This window comes from Pantherophis guttatus, chromosome 5 (assembly GCF_059756535.1).
Source record: "Pantherophis guttatus breed Tessera chromosome 5, ASM5975653v1, whole genome shotgun sequence".
NCBI classification, from domain to species: Eukaryota; Metazoa; Chordata; class Lepidosauria; order Squamata; family Colubridae; genus Pantherophis; species Pantherophis guttatus.
In genome coordinates, this window is record NC_142067.1 from 30,847,254 (window position 1) to 30,873,923 (window position 26,670).

The window sequence follows — 26,670 nt, forward strand, 5'->3', positions numbered from 1 at the left end:
TCTTTGCAAGCAAGCAGCAGAGCCCTCGGCAAAACAGCTGAGAGCAAATCAGCTGAGAGTCTGGAGGCCCTAATCAACGGGCTAATTAGCCTATGCTGAAGCTCCACGGGCCAATAAAAGTACAAAAAACCACCGAACCATTTGTTAAATTCCTGGCTTACCTGCCCCTCGTCCACCACTATTTATTGGCAATAAATAGTGGTGCCAAGGGGTGGGGCGAGCCAGCAATTTAACAAATGGTTCGGCCGAACCGCCTAGAACCGGCAGAATCCCACCACTGCCTTTGGGGTATAGCCATGCTGTCCATGTGACTACAGAAAATTATTTAGACAATGCTGGTTTCCTTGGCCAAGAAACAGAGATGAGCACCACACCCTAGAGTTGGACAGAATTGGACAGAGAAAACCTCCAAACCTATTTTTTTAGAATGGCTTCTATTACTCTAATAATCTGAAGCTTGGTTTCTTGCAGTTTCCACTTCTTTTTCTTTTTCTGAGCCATTAGATCGAACCTAATTTATTGTGCTATATACATTCTGAGAGTAGTTCGGAAGAAAAATATATACGTAGGTATTCCAAAAGCATCACTGTACAAACAATGGAATTAGATTAAATAACGCTTGATGAAAGTGGTAGAAAATAACTGAACAATATATACAGTTTTTTAAGAGTCGTAATTACAATGCATTTCAATTTTATTTTTTATTTTTTACTAGAGCAAGAATCTAGAAAGAGTAAGGAAAAGGATGTAGGAATGAAGGGGCGTTCACAGTAACTTTGTTCTATCTCATTTGTCTCATTTCTGTTAGAGAAGATTTGTAGATTTGGGTTATCTTAAAGTAGATGATAGCCATTTTTATTGAATGGCAAAATACTTCTTATTAATTAGTTTAAAACATATTTTAAACTCTGGTGAACATATTTTCATGAGGCCTCAGTACAGCTGACAACATAATAAAGGAGGGATAAGTATAATATCAAACTGAACTTCATAATTAACTGTATTGTATAGACTAAATCTGAAAATGAGAGCTTAGTTAACAATATATCTAGAAGTATAAGTTCTTGCTTATATTAAGAGAATATGCTGGAACAAATTCTCATCCACAGTGCCTTAGGAAAGTATTCACACCCTCCTCACTTTTGTCAATTTTGTTATGCTGCAGCCTGATTTTACAGTTGTTGAAATTCATTTTTTCCCTCATTAATCTACACCAATTACCCCATAATGACAAAGTAAAACCGTATTTTAGAAGCAGCACAGAAGCAACAAAAGTGACAAAAGGGGTTTTTGAATAGTTTCTGAATGCACTGTATATATTGTTCAGTATATAATGAAATGAACACATAATATGTGACCCATGCCAAATTAAACAATATGTTTAATTTAAATACAAAACCCATATATGTCAATATATTGGGGAATACCCCTTTTCAGCTGAAGCCAGGTACTAGGGCAGCATTTGAGCCATTATTTCTTATTATTGTTTTGTCTTTCAGCCAGTCTTGGAATAGAAAAGCTTTCAAATGGGTGGTACTGAAAGACAACTGTCATCTCTAAAGATGAATCTGACTATGCTATTTCACATTCAAATTTATATTTTCTGTGTCATTTCCTAGAAGTGGGTGTAATTTTGACTGTGTATTCATACGGATAAAATTACTAATTTACCATCTGGATGTGAAACAGTTTTCTTTTAGATGTCAGGAAAAGTATGATTTGTCCATTTTCTTGGAAGTCTAAATATGATGTACTGTCAGACATGGAAGCATTCTGTGATTTTCAGTTTATTGTGGTGATTCCGCTTAAAAGAATATATCGGACTGAGTCACATCCCTTGTGCTATTTAATATTTACATACTACTGATAGACATCTTCAGAAACTTTGAATTCAGCGACCCAAGACTCTTAAACAAGAATTTCTTTTGATGAAATGAGTGGATGGAAGATAGTTCTGTACTGAAGTTCTGTGTTTATAAGTTTATACTTGAGTTACACAAAGTTGTCCCAAATATTGTCGTTCATGTTAGCTAAAAATTCTTCATGGCAAAATGCAACGTAATAACTTTTCATGACTATACTCATATTAACAGCCATATACTTTTTATTTTTGGATTTAGCTACTGCTTTGGATGAGATCATACTCTGTTTTAAGGATCGATTGAACTTTTTTTTTATGTTTAACATGGGAAGATTATTGTAAAGTAAGCAAGAATTAATTCCTCAGGAAGGAATAGATATGTGTATATTGCCGCATATCTCATAAGAAGTTCTGGGTGGCATACATCAAAAAAGTATACAACAATAAATATGTCCAATACAATCATATTTAAAAAGTTTTTAAAACTCTTTAACCCAATTTCATAAAAATTGGGTAACTGTGTGTATGAAGTCTGGATGTTCTGTCCCAGCTCTGGATTTCCGAGGATATTGACACACACCAACAGTCCTTATCAAATTTATTAAGTAGCAAGAATAAACAAGACCGGCAAAGGTTGGCAACCAGCCCAGAAAACAAGATATGAGAAACCAAAATACTCTGATAATAAATACAAGTTGTTTCTAGCAAGAAACTTACTAACAGCATGTGACTTAAATAGGCTAAGGGAGTGGCCAATTATCCTTAAGCCCTACTCTCGAGTAGACCTCCTCCTCCTGAGTAGCCACTCCCGCCTTTTGGCAGCCCTGCGTGCTCGAGCATTGAGAAGAGGCTCCTCCACTTCGCTCTCTCCACTTGAAGGAACCTCTGGAGGTTCTGAAGGCCCTGGCTGAGTCTCTGCCTCTGGCACCACATCCTCTTCAGCCTCCTCGCTGTCCGACGCGAGTGCTGGCTGTGCAGGCTGCTGGTGCAACACCACATCAGCCTCCTCTTCGTCGGGATCAGCCACGATCCGCGCAGGCCGCTGGCAGGCCACAACACTGGATTTGTCTTTTTCATACAGCCTTTTTCTACGTTGTTGTCATAAGCTTATGGAAGAGAAAGGTTTCTTTTTAGTTAATAATGCTTAATGATCTACTGTGCAAAAGAGAAATGCCAAGAAATTACTAGGCCTGTATAAGACCCTGGTTTCACCTAAATTAGATACTTGGTTTCTGGTTTTTGAATAATTCTGAGGATTTTGAAGTTTCTGGCTGCAAAATGGCTTGGGACTATAATAGAACATATTGTTAGGAATGCATACAAGGAGTAAATTACAAAATAAGGAACTTTCAAAAATAATTTTACCTTTTTCTATTTTGTGCTGGTATTTTTTGAGGGCTTTTAAAATAATCATCTTTAACTAAAGAAAAAATCTTTCTAATAACATTTTATCTAATATCTGAGATGTTCATGAAGTATCACTGCTCAATATAAAACCATTTGTAGGCAGGTTTTAAAAGCACTAAATGCTATTATTCAGATTTTTAAAATATGTGATTTTAGCTTTTAAACTGTTTGAAGTATTTACTTGTAACATTTCTGATAAATGCATCTTTAGAGACAGTAGTATAATCTTCATTACCACAAGGAATTACTTTCATAGCTAATAGAAAAATAAGCCTCCCTGTAATTATAAATAAGTTACAGTTTTAACTATGGTCTATTACCGCCTCCATAACATGACTCTATTTCTGTACTCTGCCTTTTTCCCCCCAACTCAGTTATATAACTGGCAGAGTTATTGCTAGTTTTTCATGCATACGTATTTATCACCTGCACAATAAATATGACTGAATGTAGTTTTGTTTTGTCTTACTCAAACAGATGGCTATATGTTGATATATATACACACACAGTAAGGCAGCTAAATGCCGAGTCTTTCAAATGTTATGAAAACGAAATATGTTGTTTAAGTAGATGCCTAAATACAAATATTTCTTTTCTTTACAGCAGTGCAGAAATAAAGTGTTAGGAATCTCTTTTAACTCTTTTGGAAACCAAAGGGGTAGTATTAATATGACCACTGAGAATATTTTAGGAAGATGTTGTAAGCAAGCACTTATCCCTTGAGTGAAGAGTCATCTTAGTAAATTCCTTTAAAATAGGTCAGGGAGTTGATCCAGCCTTCTTGAAGATATAACATAGAAATCTGAGATCTTTTTCTTAATCTTGTAAAGTGGCCTATTGTGTTATGAAATGATGTAGCAGAAAACGTTTTGAATACTGAAATTGAAGAAAACCTGAAAAATATCTCTTATCATCCATCCATATCTCTCTCTCCCTCCCTTCCTCTCTCTCTCATTATTATGTCATATACTTTCTCAAGTATATATTCTTCCTAGCCTTTTCTCATAACACAGTTGAAAATAAAACATTCAGTCTTTGTAGTGTGGTAAGTTTTCATCAACATTAGAAGGCCTTGAACATATATGAACATTGTTGTACATATACATTATGTGCATTAGATATACATTAAATATTTCAAAATTTATTACAATTCTGAATTTGAATGTGATTACAGTTGTGAACTTCAAAAATATTGTGAAATATATTCCAGATTAATTTAGGACTGTTAAATATAAACACTAAAAGTGTCTGCCTGCCTGCCTCCCCCCCTCTCTCTGATAACTATATACAATTGAACAGGAGCACAGAGGCTCATGTGTTAGAATGGTGGGTTGACAATCAACAAGCCTGCATTTGAGATCCAATGCTGCCGTGTGTTGGGATGAGCTCCTGTCATTCGCTCCAGCTCATGGCCACTGAGCAGTTTGAAAGCATGCAAACACGAGTAGATAAATAGGTACCATTAATGGGGACATGAAAGGTGCCCCCACTGGGCATCCCCTGGGCAATGGTGATATTTCTGGCTAATCTTTTGAATCAGAACCACCAGAGGCGATAAACCGAAGCACCATGGGATGGGGATACACAATTGGAATCTTAAAATAGAACATTTTGGGAAAACAGGAAATCAGTGAAAACTTGTTTGGTTTCTTTACTTGATTTTGATTTGCTGTTGCTTAATACTATGTAAAATAATCTTCTTAACAATTTGATCATTTTTTGACTTAGAAATATAATTAAAATAATGTCTTAATATAAGCAAAGTACTGTTTATTATTCATAAGTAATATTGAATGAATTCATTTCTCTCATAAAGTGCTCAATGTGAGAAATAAAGAAATGCTCAATAGAAATAAAAAGTGCATACTTTTGAAAACCAAAACATCCTGGGACCCAAGTACCTGAAAGAATAGTTGTGGCCATTTCCCTTTGTCCATATATTGAGGCAGCTGATGACTACAGAGATTGTTTAGGAAATTTTCTGTTCCTGTAATTCTTTCCCCAGAAGGATCCACTTGGAAACAAGTTTTTTGTATTAAGGATCCGGCAAAGTTATTTATATGCACTTATTTGTTTATTTTAATGCTAGATTTTATTTTATTTTATTTTGATTCCTGCATTTGTTTGTTTAGTGAAAAGTCCATTGTTAAAGAGAAACATAGAACTATAACAAAGAAAGAGAGATAGAAGGACTGAGTGAAAACACTATTTTTATTCTTTTACATTCCTTTGTATTAAAGGATAGAATGCTAAAACTGATACTAATCCTTTACCAAAATTCCTACATCAACATGTGTTGAAAATCTGAAGATTCAGAAGTTTGGCACCAGGTGAACAGCTGCTTAACCTGTTTTCATATTTTTTATTTTTGTGTTATGTCTTTGTAATTATTGGAATGTAACTGTGAGGTTTGTGACGCTCTGTGTTTATAAAAAAACCAAGATGGAGGAAAATGTGGGGAAACAATTAATTAATGGATAAAACTGAGCTGCATTATTTGTTGTATATAGCTGCTGTTGTGAGCACTTAGAGAAAATTTCTAGTTTTCCAGATTTTTCTGACTCCTTTTTGATTTTCAAGCAGTGAGTGTCTGCAGAGTTGCAAAATGTGAATCCCAAATTCATATATTTTTTCATTTTCATTTTTTCCCCTGGAATTTACTTTGTGTTTAATCAAATGAAAATTAAATGAAAAGCCGAATAGCTTTCCTTTAGATTTTTAAAATGTATACATTTTGTAATCCTGTCAAAATATTTAGAAGAATAGCTTGCCAATTTTCTATTGTAATGCAGAGACCAACTATAAAATATCCAGGCAAATAGAGTCCAGCAAAGCCAATGAGTTTTATTGAACTGTCTAATCTTGATTATCTATAAATCTACATATAAAAAGAATACGCTGAAAACAATAATATTCTTATAACTTTCATTCACCCAAGCCCCCTGCTTTTCCTAGCACAGTCTTGCAGTTTCAACTGAAGTTTGGAGAGAAGATCCATGGATATTCCTTGGAACTCTCCTCAAAGTCACAATCTTTGTTAAAGTGGTGCTGGATCCTATCATATTTGTGTTAATATTGCTATCAAACTGATTTTACTACCTGTATTTAACTGAAACATGTAACAGTAATTTGACTCATAAAAATCCATTACAAAACTAGTTTGTATGTCCAAGTTGCACAGGGATTCCCTTTAGAAAATTACCATTACTTGTCATTTTTTTTAAATGGAAGAACCTATTATTTTAGGATATTTTCATTTGACTTATAGTGAATAACAAGAATTACAAGAAATAGAAGATTACTTGGATCATTTGCTATACTCTAAAACATTATTAATTCGTCTGTTTCTACAATATGACCCCAAGATGAAGTATAATAAGAGCACAGCAATGGAATATTTAGAGAATTGGTTAGAAAATCTGAAATGCTAATGGATGATAAAGAAGACAGATAAATTTATTTTATATAGCAAGATTTTTTTCAGTTTGAACAATATAAATTATATGAACAATATAAAAGTTGATCAAGACAAACTATTTTGTAATTTTGTGACATGCCAAGAGACTAGAATTGAGCAATAATAACTCTGAATAGGAAAAAAACATATTCTTCAATCTTACCTTCTTTGTTGATAGGATTATAAACTACAGAAGTTGTGGGATGTGGTAGAAATATCAGTCTTGAATTCAAGAAAGCATTTCATGTTATTTGAAACATGATAAATTTCTCATTTTTTATGACTTCACAGCCATTTAAGCATTGTACTGTAGTACTCATTAGCAAGTATTAGCCTGAAGAAAAAAGTTTTAAGTTGAATATTGGAGGATACTGTCCTGGCCCTGTGTTGCTAATTTATATAAATAGGTTAAATAGAAGAAAAAAAATATGTTTATCAAATCTGAGGATGACATGGAACTAACAGGAAAATAATTGTGAGATTTAATGCAAGGTTTGATAATAAATATCAACACTGCAGGTACTTTAGCAGCAGACGCTCAGGGAGAAGATATAACTAGATATGTTGATTTATTGCAGACAAGATAACAATCATGAATATATAGAAGCTATAGCTCTTGCAAAATATAGGGAGTATGAGATACTGTTTGTGCATATGCATACCTGCACATGTAGAGAAAGCTTTAAATTTTTCAAGGAAATAGAAATTTGGCTGTTCTCTGCACATCTTAAAATTGGGAGGTTTTTTTTACATTACATTTCTGTATAGTCTGAAAACTGTTGATTGTCACCTCATTGGTTTAATTCCTTATATCACATCTATCTGTCTATTTTCTCCTTTTTCTCATCTTCTGAGTTTGGAGGTGTCAGATACATCTTCAACTCCCTAATTCTGGTTGATGATCATTGGTAACTATAATATTGCATTTTCCATTTCTTTTCTGGCTGAATCTGTGACATATTCCTATTTTGGACACCTCACTGCCTTCCTCTTCTTTCCCAAGACTAATAGGAAGGAATTGTTTTATTTTGTTGAATTAGTATAATTTCCATCCTTTTGGACCATTGTTTCATTTCTTAACATCAGACAGAAGTAATGCAATATATATCAATGTCTTTCTTTCTTTAACAGGGACTTGTATTATTCAGATCTCCTAGGAAAGATCTACACCCTCTTTTAGTTGTAGAAATGTCTCGCTCTCCACAGCAAGTCTGATGACAGTTAATTTGTTGGTTATAGGTTTCACAGAATAATAAGTGTCACAATACAAACCATAGATTTTGACATGAACTCTTTATGTGAGGCACAAAAAATATCACCTAATTGTGCAATCTGGATTATTTTAGGCAAATTCTCTTGGCTGGCCTATAAATGTGCTGGTCTTCTCACAAGTTGCTTATCCTTTCAGAGTGAGTGATTTCATTTGTTTGATGTTACTCACAAAAGTATTATATTTGTCCAATCCCCTCCTGCATCAGGAGTAGAGTTTCCCATTTTCTAGTTTTCTCTGTTATTAGGCCAATTATAACTCTAACTCAGATTGTTCCATAGGAAAATCAGGTTCCTTGGTGGGAAGGAGAATCAGGTTCCTTACCAGTCTGACATGGTCCAGCAGAATGGACATGCTACAGGTCCTGTTGGCCAAGGTCCTGTTGTCTGTTTGTCAGGGTCCGTAGGCATGCTTTTTCTGTTGTAGCACCTACCCCATGGAATAATCTCCCTCTGGAGATTAGGGTTGCCCTGACTTTGTTTGACTTTCATGAAGAACTGTTCTGTACCAGGCTCTGTATTTTAATTTTTGTATTTGTGATTGGGATGGTCATTAATTTGTTTTCCCATTGTTTGTGGCCCATAGTCACTTGTTGAGATGTGCAGCTATGCAATTGAATGGATAGATGGATGGACGTCCTTAGGTATCAGAGTAAAGTATAATTCACATAAGAGTAAGGCTATTAATTAAATATCACAGAACAATAGCTGCTGAAAGAACAGATGAGGTATAGGAGCTGCCAGTTAACTTGCTAGGTTAGCTAATGTCAGAGCTCCTTAGCAGCAATCTGGACTGGAAATAATCAAGCAAAGAAAAATTTCTCTGAGCTCTGATTGCCTAAGATTTATTAGAAAAAAAATTAAGTTGACAATATATCACCACATCCTGTAGGGAACTGTGATTCTGCCTCTTTGAGTGTAAAGAGTCTATAGATATTTCAGGTAGATAGGACATCAGGGTTAGGTTCAGTTTATGTTAGTTCTGCAAATAAAATTATTGAAGAAAATGAAGGATGAACATTGACAACTGTTTCCTTGGTCTTTCAGTATCATAATGAATGCGATACTCTAATTTGCCTCTGCTGTTTCTGGAAAAAGTATATTCCACCTTGCATTATTCTATTATCTATAGTCATAACTAAAATAGTTAAAAGGGTGAGAAAAATGAGAATATAGAGCATGGGTGTGTGTGTGTCACTAGAGAGCTGTGGAGAACTAGGAATTATCTTCATTTTACCTGAATGTTGCAAGTAGAAGGCTATTAGGATTAATCAAATGTACAGGTACAGATTAGGTGAAACCTGGCTCAATAGCAATAACTGTGGGAGGGATTGTGGAGTGCTAGTGGACAATCACTTAAATATGAGCCAGCAATGTTGACCAAAAAAGTCAACACAATCTTAGGTTGTATTAAAGAGGGACAGAATCAAGTTCACGTGAAGTATTAGTACCGCTTTATAAAGCCTTAATAAGATCATATTTAGAATACTGAATCCATGTTTGGTCACCATATTATAAAAAAGATTTAGAGATTCTGGAAAGAGTGCAGAAAATAGCAACAAAGTTGATTAAGGGGATGAAGGCTAAAACATATGAATAATGGCTGCAGGAATTAGGTTTGTATAGTCTAGTGAAAAGAAGGGCTAGAGGGTGACATGATAGCATTTTTCCAACTTTTTGAGGGGCTGCCAGAAAGAAAAGGAGATAAGCCTATTTTTCCAAGCACCAGAAGGCAAGACAAGAAACGATGGATGGAAACTAATCAAGGAGAGAAGGAACCTAGAAGTAAAGAGGAATTTCCTAACAGAACAATTAACCAGTGGAACAGCTTATTTTCAGAAGTTGTGGGTGCTTCATCACTGGAGGCTTTTAAGAAGAGATTGGATAGCCACTTGTCTTGAATGGTATAGGGTAATGATGGCGAACCTTTTCAGCACTGAGTGCCGAAAAGGGAGCGTGCGCTCGCGCTCAGGGAAATGACCCAGGAGAGGAACTGCCCGGTGTGCATGCTTGTGTATGCATGTACACCAGGCAGCTCCTTTTCTGGTTTCTGGTGCACATGATCAGCTGGCTGGTGCACATGCGGAAATTGGAAGAGCAGCTCTTCCAGTTTCTGGCACTGCTGCACGGGCAAAGGCCAGCTGATTGTCATGCACACATGTGCCCCAGAAACCCAGAAGAGCAACAGCTGAGGCCGTGCATGCCAGGCAACATGGCTCTGCATGCTACTTTAGGCACGCGTGCCATAGGTTCGCCATCACAGATATAGGGTCTTCTGCTTGAGCAGGGGCCTGGACTAGAAGATCTCCAAGGTTTTCCGACTCTGTTATTGTGTTATTATTGCATTGGAGAAAGAGCCATTGCATTTAGATCACGTTTAGACAGATATCTAGAGAATGGAAGTTTATTTGAAAGCTAATAATAATAAAGAGACCTTCTCGACATTGCCAATCAGTTATTTAGTTCTTTATTTTGGAAAGTGCTTTAAATTCTTATAGGAACTTTGAACGCCCAGGAATGGCAAGCATTGTAAGATGCATGAGTATTGGCCATAAAAAGACTAAAATGCAAACAGTAGAATGAACTGAATTGTTATAGGTAAATTCAGGCAATGGGTATTATTACGAGGTAGCATTTTCTCTCTCTCTCATCTTCAAATTATAGGTGATATGCTGAGAATCTCAAGAATGTGTAACAGAGCCTTTCTCTACTAAGCCATAAATTGAATTGCCTGTACTGAATGGGTAGCCTCTTTGCCAGAGAGCACGGTTTGCTGAACTGGTGCTACTGAGAAAGAAGAGAATCATCTTTTTTAAAAAATATTTCAACATCAGTACAACCCTCAGCTCATTAATACATGGTCAATCAGTATTAAGATCTTTTGCAAAGGGCAAAATGTACAATAGACTGGTTGGTTAAGTAGTCAGTGGGTTTATTACAGTACTAAGTGTTTGAAGAAGATGGTAACTTGGGAGAGACATGAGCAGCAAAATATAAGTAACCAGTCTTACACTTAAATAGCCAGCTGTCATGGTAAAATTTCAAAACTATGGGGAAGTATGTATATAATTGCTTGTATAATGAGACAGGTGACATATAATATTAACAAGTAAGTAAGTAAATTGTTTGCAATGATGTAATTCTCCCTATTTTCAGGAAAAGGGAAGGACAAATTAGGAGTAGATTTTTAATCTTTCTGATTCACCTACTTTCCTTGTTTCCTCCAGCACCTGTAATTGTCTGGAATGGTTCTGAGCCAAAAGTACAAGAAGGTTTTCCACTTCATAAAAGAGCAATTAACTGTTTTAAATGGCTTAATTCTAGTATGCAATATGTATTGCCATCTAGGCATGCCCTGTCAAGTGTCTTCTGGAGTTTCTGCGGAATTTGAGCCAGTGAAAGGAATGATTTTGGTAAACTTAACTAAATGGTATAAATGGTCTCTATCTACAATATTATGATTCTACAAGTCTGTAGAATCATAACTACTCTGAGTGGAAACAACATATTCATGTACAGAATTTACTGGTTCTGATACAGATGCAGCACTGTTGGGAAGCTACACATAGCTGGCACCGGTAGTCCTTGATTCATGATCACAATTCTGCTAAACCCTGTGGAAAGCAAGATTTGTTAAGTGAATCACTGAAGTTGTTAAATTGGTAGCACGATTGTTAAGTGAATCTGGTTTTTCCATTGACTACTTGTTAAAACATTGCAAAAGGGGATCACGTATCCTCAGGGCATTGCAACTATCATAAATATGAACCAGTTGCCAAGTACCCAAATTTTGATCATGTGACCTTGGTGATGCTACAATGGTTATAAGTGAAAAACAGTCCTAAGTCCTTTTTTCAGTGCCACTGTAACTTTGAACGGTCACTAAATGAACTGTTGTAAGTCAAGGACTACTTGTACTACTGCTATGTGAAATAGATGCAGAATAAGACACGTGTGTAAAACATCGTGTCAACAAACAAAACGTACTCATTTAAAAAGAACATTCATTGCTGCAAAAATATTTCTGTTGTGACAAACTATGGGATAGGGAAAGTTATCTGTCTTTTACTTTTGATGGCAAAAGAATAAGAAACCAGAAAGATGTTTTTTCTTTTTATATTTGCTTTTTTTATTTTGAGCACTGAACGAGTAATAGCAAGGACTGATTGACGGAAAGAGGCCACCTGTGTTGTGCTGTGGTTGCTGTTCTTCTACTGCCATGAATGCCCAGGCATTGAGGGAAAAGGAAAAATTTGCAAAGCTGACTATTGCCTAGAGAATGTGGGCAACTACATTTTTTCTCACTGAATTCAACAAAATTATGTGCATTTGTTGGACGTTTCTCATATACCTATAAACAACATTTTAAGCATATGCTTCTCTCTTAATAGAGAGAAACCAATAGTTGGCTGTGTTGATTTTCCAAAAGGTCTACACTCACCTTCTTATACTCAATGTTGAACTGCTTCATCTATTTATAAAATAGCCATGATTGTACTATTTACTTCTTTAAAATGTTAGCATCCATTATGAAAGTAAATACTTCGTTTGTTTTAGCTATGTTGTGTAACTACTGTTGATCCACCACTTCCTCTTGTTCTGAGAATACATAAACTGGCTTTCAGAAAAAACAAACTGAGAACAGTTAGTTAAACTATAAGTTTAAGTTATACGATACTTAAAAACCATGATTTTGGTCCCATCATTCATTAACATGCCTTGATATAGGTGAACAAAACAAAAAGATTTTGGTGAAAGAACAAAACAAATCTTTCTTGTCACTTACTAAACTGAAGGCAGATCTCTCTACTTTCTTTCTATGTTTTTATTACTTAGGTAGTTTTTCACTTTCATATCTGTATAACATTTCCTTTTAGGTATCAGACTAAAATCCATTACACTCTCTGGTCTAATACAAAAACCTACCATGTTTCCCTGAAAATAAGACCCTGTCTTATATTTCTTTGAATCCAAAATAAGCGATTGGCCTTATTTTTGGGCAGGTCTTATTTTGGGGCATGTGGAGGAAACCAGAGTAAATGGTGGGGACCAGATACGTATGCATTTAAATATTTTCGGGGAGGGCCAATTGGACTTATTATCAGGGGATGTCTTATTTTTGGAGAAACGGTAGTTATGATTAATAATTTTGCTTTAAAATCTGTTTTAAGTTATCTGAATTATTGTTGTTACAGTTGCAACAAGTGAGTAGTTTTAGTCAGAATATTTAATTTTTGGTTTTCAATTCTTTTAAAACATTTAAAATTAACCATCATCCTAAGTAAGTCTGAAAAGTATAGAAGAACAAAGCAAAGAAATAATTTGTTGCATTTTTCTTCTTGGATTGGTTGTTGCTTTCATTTTTCTTAATTTGTCTGTTTAAATATGTAAATAGTGTGAGAATGAATAGGGTATAAATAAGCTAATTATTTAATTAACTAATTAACAGTAGAAATAAGTTTTGTAAAACTGTATTTTATTGTAAAAAGTGGTTAACTGTGGGGTTACCTTCCTACAAAGAATGTATGCATAGTAGAAGGACAATTGTTTTCTTGATAATATTATGTACAAAAATATGCTAGATAAAAAAGCTTTCTTGTCTAGGCAAGGATGCTGCTATTTGCTACTATGTTGATTTTACCAAAGGTTTTATCAATTAAAATGGAACTTATAAAATATTATTAAGGTAGCAAAATGAAATTGAGAGGTAATTACATTTCTACCTACTATTAGTACAGTGAATCAGTAAGTCTCATTATACCTAATTAAACCTAATACTGACTGTAAGTTGTTACTTATTTTAATTTTTTTGTATATGATTTGGGGAATAGCTTAAACTGAAGACAGACACAGTAACTACAGTCTCTTTTACATTAAAGATATAATCAGAAAGGTCTGTATTCATAAATAAAACATAGTATGGGATAAGAGAATGAGAAATATGTAAATGTAATGCATGAAAAAGAGACCAAAGGTTAAAAAACAAAAAGGAAAGGAAACAGAGAGTGATGTTAAAGAAAGCAAAATGCACTCTGACTAATTACCATGAAAAGCATGATAAATCATGGACATATATCCTTGACTTTTGACTGATAGAACCTGCTGAGTGCAGTTTTTCATGCATGGCTGCCTCTTCATCTAATTTAAACTAGCATCACTATCAGTACAAAAAAATGGAGCACAAGAGGAAAAAAAGAGGGAATGCAAAAATATTCCCTTGCTGTTGCATAAAGCTTCTTAAATTATACATTTGGCTCCCCAAAATAAAATGCAATAAGCAAGAGTTAAGTGTTTAACTTCCTTTCGTAAGGTAGGAAATTCTGGCTGCTTGGGCTGTCAGCTGACAAACTACCCTGCTTCATGGTTACCTTTCTGCTAAAGTAGATTTTATTAGTGGCGAGCTGAAACAATTTCCCTTAAACTTTATTCTGGCTCTACCTTCTATCCTATTTTACAATTCATATATTTCATGATTATTTTTCAGTTGTGATGGAGCTTGGATTCTTCCTACTATTGCTAGCAGTTGTCCCTGGATCATGTCTTCTTCTTATAGGCCAGGGTTTCCAATCTTGGCAACTCTAAGACTTGTGGACTTCAACTCCCAGAATTCTGGGAAGTCCACAAGTCTTAAAGTTGCTAAGATTGGAGACCCCTCTTATAGGCCATGCAACACTTCTATTTAGTTTACCCCGATTGCTGCTAGTCTTGGGCCTCAGGTAATTTGCTGCCAAGCCTGCTACTTCTATATGTGCCTCTATCACTTTAGCATTTCATTGCTTTGGTCTGGAGTCTTTTCTTGCTGAATTGTTATTCGCTGGCACTCACCCATACTCTACTGAATCCCTTCTGCTCTCCTTGAAGCTCTTCCTTATACGTTCCTCTTCACAGTATAAAGTATAAGCTTGGCTACTGGGGTTCATTTTTGATAAAAAAAAGTATCATTGAGAATTTCTCTAGGAAGCATATTGGACATATTTTTTTCTGCCTACTACTTTCATCTAGTTTATTTGAAACCCAGCATATCAGAATTAATCAAGCGTCCCTTCCAAATTAATTGTGTTAGGCTAAATTAAGCATTTTTCTTTAATTCAGAGGTGAGTGGAAAGATATAACTAATTTGGAATGTTTCTATTTATTAATTTTAATGGTTATAAAATGATACCTCATTCATGCACACAACATTTATCTATGAATCAAAGGGCTTTTATTCTCACTTGAAATGATTGGTAATGATGATTTTGTCCAACATTTTTGGTAGAATAATTCTTAAATTTGTCACCTTAGTCAGGAATTGTTTATTAATATATTACTCTAAAAAACTTTGGCATTATATGTTATCTATTGGGAATTGTACATATTTGTTGTGGCTGTTTATTAAATTACTTGGGTTAAATACAATAAATACAATTGTACATCATGGAATTACAAATAGGCTGTTATTTATTGTGTTATAATAAGAATTTGTATTGATCAAAATCAAAAGTATAGTATTGTAACAGAAACTTTTAAAGAGCAGAAGAGTTGCATGTGAATTATACATATTCTGTCTAGTAATGTTTTCCATATCCGTTTAAGATTATATTAATAATGTCTTCTTGTCTGACGTTTAGGTTGTCAGAGGAGCATTTTAATGTATACTGTTGTTTTATACTCTGCAATGTAACTTGTTATCTGTCCATTCATTAAAATGCATGCTAAACTTTAATGATTCTTTAGTATAGGTTTTTTTGGTCATTCATTATATTTGGATAGAAAATAAAAGGTACTGTTGCTTTTTTCAGTGAGAAGAGTAAACACTTTATTTCAAAAGGTACCTCTTCTGCCTGCCTACCTGCTGTCAGTCATGCCAAGATTGCTGGATTTTATTTTATTATTTTAAGACAGTATTCAAGATTGAATGACAAATACAAGTCCCCAAATCAGTGACATATTAGGAATTATTTTTGTCTTAAGCCTGCCATTGATGTAACTTTCACAATAGTATTTTTTGTTAACTGAGACAGGTTTTTACAAAATTAGTGTTGACATGTACTGTGTATTATTTTCTGGATTTGTATGAAACTATTGAAAATACTGAATTAAAAAAAAACTTTAACAAAAAAGAGTTTTGTGATGCTATGGGAAACTTCTTTGGTGCCTTATATTATTTCATCTATGAGAAAGAAATTGGTTAACTACTTATGTAGACTTCATGTTTCGTTCTTTTTAAATTTTAGTTTCCTGAATACAATCATCTATACGAAACAAGAAGACACAGTTTAAATTCTTGTAAGTACTACTCAGCCATGAAGACCAGTTAGTGATAGTCATGCTGATTATGTGTTAAGGAAATTGACATCAAATGAAACTGAGGAGATTCAGCTAAGAAACTTTCATAGCACTGTAGTGTTGTAAAAGAAAAAAAGCAAATCTAACCACTTACTTATTATAATTATTTAATTCACTTAAATAATAAGTGTGGCAAGAAAGGTTGTAAAATGGGGTAAAATTCTCTTACCTACCGTCTTGCTTCCCAACGAGGAAATTTAGGACTCAGTGGTGGTCGTAAGTCAAAGACAAGCTGTGGAATCTTCTCATGATTGAGGAGCTGCAATCTTGTAAAGTCTTCCCAATCATAGGCAGCAGCTCTCAGAAATGCTAGTTTAAGGGTGCAGGCACGTTCTAATTTGCCTCTCCCCTGGGTACGAAAATACAGTGGAACACACTCTACCCTTCCTAGAAGCTAATATTGAAATCCAGGAGAATCTCTTATGATTCAACTCAATTACTGCACATTCTTAATTCATGTCGTTCGGTAGCTGGGCAACTGTTCTCTGTAAAAATTTCCCCCTTACTGAAAAAGAAAGCAATGAGGATCTGCAGGGAACTTGGATTTTCACTACTCTTTATATATCACTGTTTCCTATAAAGGAATGCAAGGTTATAAAGCAATAAATCACAGAAACAAATAAAACAATGAAGGTAGATCTAGTTCTATAATACTGACAAGTATGGAAACTAAAAATATATATGCAGTCAGATGACTATCATTTACTTGAAAAAGTTTGTCCTATAGATGCCAGGATATCATTATGTTTTAAACTGCAATGCTTAATGAGACAGTTTGGGAACTTATCATGCTAATACATGGAGAGAGTTCCAAAATTAGGATACCATTAGCAATCAATCCTATACTGAACCATCTGGAGGTCACAAAGGCAGGTTAATAACAAGCAGGTCCTAGCAGGGCAATTGTAATACACAGGTTGGACAAAGTTATGATGTTGATGCTGCCAGAACTATCTGAAACTGTAAACCTGGTTCTGCCAGAAAAACAGCAATGTAAATGCATGCTGTGTCTACCCACAGACAATATCTATTTTATCACATCAGTCTGTTGTGTGAACAGATTGATCCATATCAAGTCTCAATCTGATTTGGCATGTCTAAACCTTATGGCAAGTCTTTTAATATGAATACAAAATTGCTTCATTTGCTGAACGTGGTTCCATTCCTTTCCTTTTCTTAACAAATACAAGCAATTATCATTTTTAAGGGAGTAGTATGTGCCACATGTGAATAATATTTAAGATAGAAAAGGCTTTCTATGCCTTACAATTTTGTGCTCATGAACATGTATCACCTCAACATCTGCCTTTTGGTTGGATATTGCAATATATGTTCCAAACCAAGCATTAAGCTAGGTAATATGCCTTGAAATTTCCTGACAAATAACCTAAGAAATTCATAATATTATATTCATTATTTTATTATCGAAAACTATTGTAAACTGTAACTTTGTAATTTTTTTCATTTTTTTCTCTATGATTATTAAAATCGTTTTCTTTGTTACACTAATCTTCTCATTTTTCTTTTTTAACAAAATATTTATATTTTGATATTGATGAATGCTTATAGGAAATGAAAAGAAAATTAAAATGTTTTATAATTAACATGCTTTATGAAGTACTTGGAAATTTGATTTTTAAAGAATTTTTCTAATGCCATGTTAAATATTTTTATATATCTTTATTTCAATAGATAAGATCCGTTTTCTTACAGATGTTGGGACTGCAAAATTTTTTAAATGAACACTATGTCATTTTCCATCTTTTCAAATACTCCCACAATTATAAGAAAATGCAAATCCTTACATTATTAGTTTTTATTTTTGCTTCATTACATTTTCAGAACAACGACCAAACCTGGAAATAAAATTATTATATTTTTGTCTTTCAAATCAGTCTTGACTTCTGATGATTGCCTGGACAAATCCTTGTAATTTTCACGCAAGGTTTTCAGAACTGATTTTCCATTGCTTTCCTCTTATGACTGGAAGCTCAGTCACCCAGCTTTCTTCATGCTTAAAACCATACTGGAACTCATACTCTCCTAGTATTTAATCTAGCCTGTAGTTTAAATTGATTCTCATATAGTTTTTATGTATAATTGGAATACAATCAGTATATGACTTCTTTGATTATTACAAGCTTGTCTTAATTGTGCAGTCTGTTTGTCCTGAAAGGATTGAAATTGCGAATATTTTTATTTTTCAAAGTATTAAAGAATTTATATAGCATGAATCGTAGACTTATAGTTTTTGATCTTTTTTATCAAGAATTAAAATATATATTTTTCAACTTGCTGCTTTCTGCGCTAAAGGTAACTTTACTTTTGAAATAATGGAAGGACAATGTAAAATAAGCTAATTAAATTAAAATAACTCTGCTTCAAGAAGATGGTAAATAGAATTGTGTTTGCCTCTTTCCTTCTTATATTTCACAAGAATTGCTTGTTTTCTCAGTATCCTAACTGAATGCTTATGATATCTCAAGCCCGATGGAAAACCACAATGGAAGAATGGATTGTAAAGAAAACATAATTAGCTTAAATGACGAAATCTGAGCTATTTGGTCAAAAAATAAAAAAAAAAGTACTTTAATAAAAGACTGAAAACTTTTTAGGGGCTTTTTGCTGAAAATGGAAAAAAATGAAACAGTGATTTGTGGATTTGCTGATTGAAAAAGGGGTTGACTATGGAACAGATGGGATCTCTGTAACGTACTTTGAAAAAGGGACCAGGAATAATAATAATAAATTGTAGCTGCTGCAAAGAACACTGGAAATTGCTTCTTTAATTATCTTTTTCTTTTTTTCTTTAACTGTATTGCTTTTTCGCTTTTTTCTTCTCTAACGTTTCTTTATATATTTAACTATATAACCAGTTTAATGTAGTAAACTGTGAGTCTATGAGTTTTAGTCCCACCATAGGACAAAACCAGCCAGGTGTCCTTGGAGTAATCACTTTGTCTTCACTGCTGCTGTAATGCAGATTTGTAAAAAATGTAATGCACAGTCACTAGACTCCAACAGTTGCCAAAGACAAATGATAATCATGTGACCAGAAGAGGGAGTTGTGCTACTAAATAAATAATTATTTATTTTTATTTGTATCCTGCCTTTATTGTTTTTAGAATAACTCAAGGTAGCGAACACATTCAACACACCCTTCCTCCTTCTCCTTTCCCCACAACAACAACCCTGTGGATGAGTTGGACTGAGATAGAGTGACTGGCTTAAAGTTATCCAGCTGACTTTCATGGTTAAGACTGGACTAGAAGTCACTGTCTCCTATTTCCTAGCCTGGTGCCTTAACCACTAGACCAAACTGAAACAACTAAATAATAATATAAGAACTAGATTAAATACAACAAGAAGAACAGGTTACTCAGTCATTTAATTTGTATTATAAATAATTAGTTAATTATATGAATTCAGTTACTAACATTCATTATCATATCACAGTATTTATAAGTCCACAACTAGCATTTTTTAAAGTAACAGAGTAAATTTAGGAAATATAAGAAATAATTTTGACAGGAAATTTAGTTTTATCAAACTTTACTTAGGTCTGTAGTCATTAATTTGCATTTGTTTTTAGTATGAAATTCCACTGTGTGCTACAAATTACAGCAATAAGTATGATAAAACAAATATTTCTAAACAAAAATTACATATGTTTCATAAAAATAAGGTGGGATGAATTACAGAAGCTCAATTCTATATTCTGTGAGAGGAAAGTAGAGAGGCTCAATTCTCCATGCCATGAACTGAAATGGAACAAGACTGTAATATTTACCAAACTCTGAAGAAACTCTGAAGTTTCTTAATAGCATACAGTATCCTCACAGCGTATCTAGAAATATAATAGCAGAAGAATTACTTTGAAGACAGTGTATAGAATGATTTCATAGATTTCATTCAGCACAACACAATTGTATTAAAAGTACAATAGCACTGTTGTAGTCCTATTTGTAGGTATGTGTAGCTTCATAAATATCATAGATATCTTTTAGATATAGATATCTTTTCAGTCATATTAGTTTTATTCAAATGTTAATACTCCCAGATCTATGTTATCTGTTTTCTATAATCATATCACCAAACTTGTATCCGTCATATATAATTTATTTTCTTTACTTCCTTGCCTCTACTCTTCCAAGAAATAAAAACAATACATTTTAATGGGGTTTTTGCTTCTTGCCATATGGGAACTTATTAACTAAGTCAAAGTCCAAATAAATGTGCTTTGTATTGAAGGAAGAAAAAATGTTGAATTGTGAGGTGGCTTTCTGAAGCTTGTGCAATTTGATTTCACAACCTTATTCCAAGTTGGATGAGCTCTACACAACCTGTCAACCATGTGCTTCATATTGGTGCTTCAAGCAGTCAGTAAGATATCTTGGACTCAGACCACTGAATGCCTTGAAGACACACAGAGAGAAACAGAGTGTTCTTGAATTGGTGTCAATATCTGTAGTGTAATAACTGAAGGACTAGCCTGATGTACTCACAGTAGTTTGTGTAGATGAGCAGATGGGCTCTTTGAGTATGAATGTAAGAATCTGGGATAAAGTAATATCAAAAAGATAATTGAATAAAATAACTTTTATTAATTGCAGAATAGTTTTGGGGGATTTAAAAATTGATTCCTGTAAGCATCTGTGATTTTTTGCTCTTAATTTAAAAAAAAACATTTCAATAACAGTTCTGTTTAAAAACAGCTTTAAGTTTAAATTTAAAATCTAAATAAAAATTTAAAAGAGCATAGCAGTGGGTAAGGCCTTTGCATTCTAGAAGCTCTGTAGACCCATGTTCTCCATAATAAATCTCCAATGATATCACTTTAGTCTTCTTATTGATACCAGATCTTCATATCCAGGAATTATAGCTGATCTACATTCCATGTTAATCTTCACACATCCTTCTTTTTTTAACCAGATCATCCAAATCTAACTGGCTACAGCAGATGCTGAGCTAAAATATTTGACATTATATAATAATACCAACTTACATTCAAGTGTGAAGAAATTGCGTGGAGTTGTACTCCTAGCTTTCATGGGACAAATTTGAAATTAAGATAAATACCGGAAGAAGTTGAAAAATAGAAGTTATGGGAAGTACTTTTAGGCATTGAATTGTAGCACCCAGACTATACAGTTGCAGAAAACTAAAAACTTTAGGGAAGGAGGTCATTACTGAAGAAGTAGAGAATTTGGATTGTATGGTCTGTAAATAGTAAATGAAGTTCTGTACAAGCTAGTACAAAATAATGTGTTTTGGAAGAAAAATGGCATATGCAAAGTATAGAAAGTACAATTGCAGTTCTCTGTGACTTTTTAGAAAGGAGTTTTGGAATGATATTAAAATGTCAACCCATATGTTCTATGTTCTATGTTAGGATAATGGTTCCCTACCAGAGAAGATGAAAGTGTTTCTAAGTTTTCAGCATAAATTTAAAATGAAAAACATGAACTCTGTTCAGGTCAGCATTGAATTGTGTGCCGAAGCTTGGTACAGAAAAGACCCATATAGGTGGTCATATTTCAGACTCTCACTGACTTTATACCATTTCACTGGATGTCTTAAGTCAAAGTGTACTAATTTGGCTTTAACACTTCTTCCCTCTTCAGAGAGCTTCACTTTCATTCAATCAAACAGAAGAATGACTACCATATTTTTTGAAGTATAAGACGCACCAGACTATAAGACACACCTACCTTTTTTGGTGAGGAAAACAAGAAAAAAAAATCTGCCTCTGCCTCCCAGCAATTTTGCCTCATTGCATCATACAGCAAACAGCCTGCTTTAATTTCATTTTCGTTTTCAGCATAGCTTGATTAGCACAAGGAAAAAAAAATCTGCTCCAACAATTACCTCCTTGCAGCAAGCAGCAGAGGCCTGCACAAAACAAGTGAGAGCAAAACAGCTGAGAGTTGGAAGGCCGATCTAATCAACTTGTGCTAATTAGGCTGTGCTGAAGCTGAAAGGAGCTGTTTCTTCTTGCTGCTTGCTGGGAAGCAGAGGCCAAAGGGTGGGGGCCAGTGGGTTGGTGGGGCTGCATTCGGTGTATAAGACACACCTAAATTTTCACCCTTTTTAGGGGGGGGAAGATGCATCTTATACTCCGAAAAATACGGTAACTCCAAACTTCCCAGGTCTGGAATCCAATTCTATTGGATTAAGGGTATCAGGATTGTGACACTCTGAATATGTACTTGCAATCTTATTCACCGCATCTATTTTGGAAGAACTTTATTATAGCAGTAGCACTTAGACTTATATACCGCTTTACAGTGCTTTACAGCCATCTCTAAGCAGTCATCCTATTACCTCCAATAATTTGGGTCCTCATTTTACCACCTCAGAAGGATGAAAGGCTGAGTCTGGTGAGATTTGAACTGTCGAATTGTAGGCAGCCAGCAGGCAGCAGAAGTAGCCTGCAGTACTGCACTCTAAGTAATTTTATCAAAGACTGGAAATCTTACAGACTTTTTGCTGAAAATTAAAAAACATGAATTGATGGTTTATAGATTTGCTGATTAAATATGACAATGTGGGAAGAAGAGAACCATGTTGTTATTGGAGGGAGAGAAAATAAATTTGTAACAGCTGTAAAAAAGATCAGAGGCCTCCTCTCCTCAATTTGTATATAATTCCATGCTTATATTAACATTTTAAAGAATTTTTAATGAAAGGAAACATTTTATTGTAAATGTTTTGATACAAAAGAAATACTCAGAGCATGTTCCTTTTCTTCTGTCATATAGGCACATGAACATCTAGATATAAGGCCTTCCTCTTTCAGAATATTGTTTCTCTTTCCAAATAAATTAATCAACTGATTAAAATTAGTATGCTTATTGAGTTTATTTATGTTTCTATTGTTTGATAGCATGCTTTATGATTCTCAGAATAGTTTATATTATAATTAGATTCATAAACAGAACTCATAATAGCAACAGCACAATGTTCAAAAACATATGTATACATGTATGTATGTGTTTATAAGAGAGAGAAAGAGAGAAATAAAGTTAGAATTTATGATCTGTCATGATAATAATTATTGGAGAAAAATTCCAAAGCCAAAATACTCTTTTATCCACTCATGTTACCTATGGAAGAGGCCCTTTTGAAAAAAGTAAAACAGCTTTGAAATCTACATAAATATTATTGCTCTGAATTCAAGCTACTGAAATAGAAATTTTCTCCATTCCTAAGAATAGTTAGCTTGTTTTTTTTTTTACTTTCTCTCCTGATATTTTGTACTGACTGAATGTCAACTTTTAATCAAGTAAACGTCCAAATGTATTACCTCATATTTCTAGTATAAAAACAAAATAAAATTCATATTTATCATCATGGAATCTAGAAACTTAAGATATACTTTTTGTTATTCATATATGTTGTTTTAGGGAGTTATAATTGCTTTTCCTATTCAATGTGAAAACTTTTAGTTCAAACTGTATTCTACTAAACCTGCCACATTTACAGTTAACGTCTTGGCAATCATCCGAAAGTATATTTGGGTTAAGATATTACACATTATTTTTGTTAAGCTTTTGTATTTGATCTTGCTCACACCAATCTTTGTTTCCGTTTGTTCTCACAATTTACATTGAATAAATTCTGAATTGACTTTTGTTTTTGTTAGTTTGGAAACCTTCAGACTTCAGTTTTCCATTGAAATGAAAAACAGAATTAGGAAAAGTAAAATATTAAGTGAATAGCATTATTTTTAGAAAGGATTCTCAATATTTATAATTAGTAATAGGATATATTGTGAACAAATTAACTGGGAGATTGTGACTTTTAAATCCTGCCTTAGCCATTAAGCCAACTGCGCAACCTTCGGGTAATCACTTTCTCTTGGCCCTAGGAAGAAGGCAATGGCAAACCACTTCTAAAAATCTTGCCAATGAAATTGCATGGTTTGTCCATGAGTTGTTGGAAGTCTGATTTGAAGAAACTATAAATATATATACACACAGAGACACACACAGTATAAACTTATCTTATATTTCTCATGAAGTCTAGATATCAATAAATCTAGACGAGTAAACATATTCTTCAATTGGGATATATTGACAATTTTGTGTTCTGATATACAAATTGACAGTATAACCAGAATAAGCTTAAAGAGTCTATGCCATGTACTAGTTCCTGGAATTACAACTACTTTACTATGGTTAATTCCTAATTTTAAGCTATAATAAGATGTGCTTGGTGTGTTGCATGAATTCAGCATAGGTTAACAGTTAAAATGCAACAGATAAGGCCTGCCAATAATTCAAGACACCTTGTTCAAGAAAATTTTGTAAACTGTCCAGGATCATATATGTCAAATGGGTGGCTATATATATTTTGCAAGAATATTGCAGATTGAAGTGCATATGCCTTTTATGGCAGAATATATATATATATATATATATATATATATATATATATATATATATATATATATATATATATATATATATATATATATATATGTGTGTGTGTGTGTGTGTGTGTGTGTGTGTGTGTGTGTGTGTGTGTGTGTACGTACAGTTAATATTTCGGGTTTCTTCCCGTGTAATTGTGAACATATCCCTAAAAGGGTAGAAGCGACGTTTCGACAGAATCTCTCTCTCTCTATATATATAAATTTGATTTATATGCTGCCCTTCTCCGGAGACTCAGGGCAGCTTGTGTTAAGCAATAGCCTTCATACTTTTGTATATTTATACAAAGTCAGCTTATTGCCCCCACAAACTGGGTCCTCAATTTATCTACCTTAGAAAGGATGGATGGCTGAATCAACCTTGAGCCTGGGAAGATTTGAACTTGCAGTAATTGCAGGCAGCTGAATGTTAATAACAGGCTATTAGTCTGCTGCACCACCAGGCTCTTATATATATATATATATCCACCCATATCACACATATGATAAAAATATTTTAAGATTTATGGAAATCTTAAATTTGATGCATACCATAACCATATTTCCTGTTTTTTAAATGCTATATTTAGTTTAAACCCTAGAACAGGGTTATTCAAATGGGGTTTCATATCACTAGGGGTTATCTGGGAGATCATGATTTATGTAAAAAAAAAACCTAAATTACCAAAATAATTCTTTCAACCTCCAATATCTTGGGCAAGGGCGAGGATTGTGCATGTGTGTGCAAGTGAGGAGGTGAGGAAAACATGAGCAAAGTAGTGAGTAGAAAAGTTAGGTGCAGCAGGTGGTGAGGGAACATACATCAGGGAGCTGCTGCCAGGACCTTCATGCTAGAACTCTCCTTGGTGCACACTCCTGCCTTTCTGCAAGTGCCAGGGCCTGGAGGACTCCATCACAGGGCGAGCATAGGAGAATTGGCCTGGGCACCAGCAGCAGCAGGCACACCCACAAAGGTGGGGCAGAAGGAAGTGGAAGTTAAGAAAAAGTTTCATTCCTTATTTTTGATTTAAGAACAGTGTAAATGTAGATAGACAGGCCTACATATGTAAAAAAGATGATAATTGTGTAATTAATAGCCTGTATTTGAGAATGTGCAGGGGTTCCTGGAGGCCTGAAGAAATATTTCAAGGTTCATTCAGTCTCAAAAATGTGATAAAAGCTATATTAAGGCTAATAGCAAAACTCCCCACCCCCACCTCGACAGCTGGGTGTTCTTCTATGCAATATATATTTTACACATCAGTGAAAAATAGTTTTACATTTAGGGGCCTGTGGTTTGATGGCATATGTTCAGTGCAACAACTTCAGTAAAGCACATTGTTAAATGCATTGTATGTCTTTAACTTTGGTTATAAATCATGAGTAGTGTCTTTAAAGAGCACAGCATCCAAACACCGTTTTTAAACATTTAAGATGTTAATGGGTTTTGAGGATTGGAACTGATCTTGTATAGCAGCAGCTTTTAATGCCAGGATGAAATGGACTATGTGTAAAAACTTCTGCTGTGTTTTCTCTTGAATAGATATGATCAGAAGGACTTTACATCTTAAGGAGTTAGAAAAGGAATCTATAGTTTTAGAAACAACAGAACAGTAGAAACTGAGAGTCCATTTCAAAGTCAGGCTGGATGAATAGATGGTGGTAAATAGCTTTTTTTTGAAGATGTAAACCTGTCACGATAAAACTGTTTTCCCCTTATAAGAAAGTGAGCATGGCAAGGAAGATTAGTTTTTAAAGTGAGGGAAACCATTACTTGAGACTGACTACTTTTTATAGGTTATTTTTAATTTCTCGACCCTCTTCTCATCTCTGCTTTGCTTATTGTCCCAGGTTACTGAGCTGACAAAATGCTGAACTGGAACAGATATAAAAAAATCAATTCCATAGAGAAGTAGTGTAATGTAAGATTATATT

The 26,670-nt window shown here is 34.2% G+C and overlaps 1 protein-coding gene across 16 annotated transcripts in view; it reads left to right on the plus strand.

The window, feature by feature from the left end:
- The window catches only part of ZBTB20 (zinc finger and BTB domain containing 20), a 531,250-nt gene that overhangs the window by 95,804 nt on the left and 408,776 nt on the right, over positions 1–26,670 (plus strand). For 6 of the 16 annotated variants that reach the window (XM_087894803.1, XM_087894801.1, XM_087894802.1 and 3 more), the window contains exon 2: positions 16,211–16,262. The exons of the other annotated variants lie outside the window; for them this stretch is intronic. The gene's annotated coding sequence lies outside the window, so the exon portion shown is untranslated. The remainder of the gene's footprint in view (positions 1–16,210; positions 16,263–26,670) is intronic. 16 annotated transcript variants of the gene reach the window in all.